General features: G+C 35.6%; 1 pseudogene; it reads right to left on the reverse strand.

Moving 5' to 3' along the window:
- Window positions 1–454: 454 nt before the first annotated feature.
- On the reverse strand, window positions 455–572 carry LOC129530459 (uncharacterized; annotated as a pseudogene).
- Between the last annotated feature and the right edge of the window lie 1,738 nt (window positions 573–2,310).

The raw sequence follows: 2,310 nt of genomic DNA on the forward strand, positions 1-2,310 counted from the left end.
AGGTAATTATAATGAGAATTACAAAATATTTAGAGCTGAACAACAATGAAATTACTTCACATTAGATCTTGTAAAGTAGCTAAAGAGAGAAAACTATAACCTTAAATACATGTTTAAGGTTAAAAAATAGAAAAAGTGAAAATAAATGAGTTAAGCTTTCAACTCAGGAAGTTGAAAACAGAGTAAGCCCAAAGTAAGTAGAAGGAATGAAATAAAATAAAGATAAAAGCAGAAATTAATGAACAGAAAACAGAATAGCAGTAGAAATAATGTTAATACCAGGAGCTGATTCTTTGAAAAGATAGAAAATTCAATAAGCGTTTTTATTTTCCAATGTCCACCTTGACTGCAGTGTTCTAGGACTTCTCAAAGGCATCTTACATGCTAGTGTGGGGCCTGAGATGCAAACAAAAACAGATCAGAGGCAGTTATTTTGGCAACAATAGGGAGAGGGAAGAGTCTTCAAGGTCCCTTAAAGCAACACGTACAACAAATGAGCTGCATGCATAACCAGGGCATCTACTTTTTCCAGCTGCTGCACAATGAGCCCCATCAGGGAGGGTAAAATGCAGTAAACCTTTGAAAAGCTGATCTAGAGAAAAACTATAGGTGTAAACAAATAGTATTAGGAAGAGAAATAGGGACAAAATTAAGATAAACATATTTAAAATATAAGATTATTTTGAGCAACTTTATGACAATAAGCTTGAAAACTTAGTTTAAGTGGACACTCTTCTGGGAAAATATAAAATATCACAATGACTTACGAAGAAATGGCAAAACAAAGAAGTCCCGTAACCTTTAAAGAAATTTCATCATACTTCACCACCACCTCCCCAACCTCCTGCCAAAAACACCAGGCCTAGAGTAATTTGGGGGATGAATTCTATCAAACTGTCAAGGAACAAGTATAATAATACTTGTCTTACATAAACTGTTTCAGAAAATAAAAAGAAGGAAACCAGAATCTGCACTAGATTGTTTTGCCTCCAACTTGTTTAGTAACAACAAAAAGAGGCTAAGAACTGAGGCTAAGAAAAACCAAAATAAAGTCTGAATACTTCCCACAAACAGCACTAGAAAAAGACATCTGATTATACCTAGGTGGTACAGGTTTTAAGGATTGGACCTTTGACTTCGTGCTCATCCTTCTGTGTGGACCAGCTTTGCTCTTTGATTCCAGTTATTTTAATTCCAGTTGTAATGATGGGTTTTGGACACTCTCAGTGTGTATTATGACCAACAGCATGTATCCGTAAGATAGCTAGGTCACTAATAGTCTGTGGCATGGAAAAAATTTTGTTTTGTTTTAATATGGTGCTAACTAAGCATATAGAGATTGACTGTGTAACTTTAACTCCAGTAACACACTGTTATCACCACCCAAATTGACCAGCCTAGTTAGTAACATCATATGCAGTATCATACAAACTACGCAGAACCATGCCTGGGACACTCATCTGTTAGCTCTTACATGCCCTTTGTGCTCAAAGAGAACAATTTGTGGTTGTTGTATGCCAGTCAATTCAGTCATCATGGAGCTTAGTTGTTTACTGTATTGCATGCTAAGCAGTAGACTCTAGGAATCCAATAAATTTGATTCTCACATTGGTCCTGTTTGCCACAAACATTGCCGTGCCTCAAGAATCTCACAAGTTGTGTTTCTTAGAACAGTGCATATGTAGTTCTCATACTCTGCAACAGTGTTTGCCTCAGCATAATTGTGTTTATGTGGAATTGCATTGGCATTGCAATGTGAGAATGACAGAGTTGACAGGACCACTAACATGTGTACCCTGGGAATTGTTTCCCCCATCCCCATAGCTGGCTGAAGAAACTTTATTTCTGAGTTACTATGTAAGGACTGAAAGGTTTTCTTTTTTGTTTTTTTGTTTTTGTTTTTGTTTTTGTTTTTTATATATATGCACAGATTGTTTTTTACCTACAATGAGCAAAAATAATCTGGACAAAAAAACAATGCTCTCCCTGTTTTTTTCTTTCAAATGTATACATATATTTGAAATCTTAGGCATAGGAAAAAGCTTTTATGTCATCTTCAGAGCTACAGCCATATTTTTTAGCTAGAACCAAATCTTAAATCTCTCCTGACAGAACCTTAATGAAGGGGACAAAGTGATCTCCAGTGGAAATGTGAAAGGCATAAAAAGGAAAAGTTAGATATCTGGAGGATTCAGATGACACAAAGAAAATAAGTTGAGGATAAAGGAAATGAGAGGGTAAACCTAGTAGTACAATGGCATCTTGCATCTTCAACTATTTTAAAGTATGTTTACCTGAGAACGTGAAGAT

This window comes from Gorilla gorilla, chromosome Y, assembly GCF_029281585.2.
Source record: "Gorilla gorilla gorilla isolate KB3781 chromosome Y, NHGRI_mGorGor1-v2.1_pri, whole genome shotgun sequence".
NCBI classification, from domain to species: domain Eukaryota; kingdom Metazoa; phylum Chordata; class Mammalia; order Primates; family Hominidae; genus Gorilla; species Gorilla gorilla.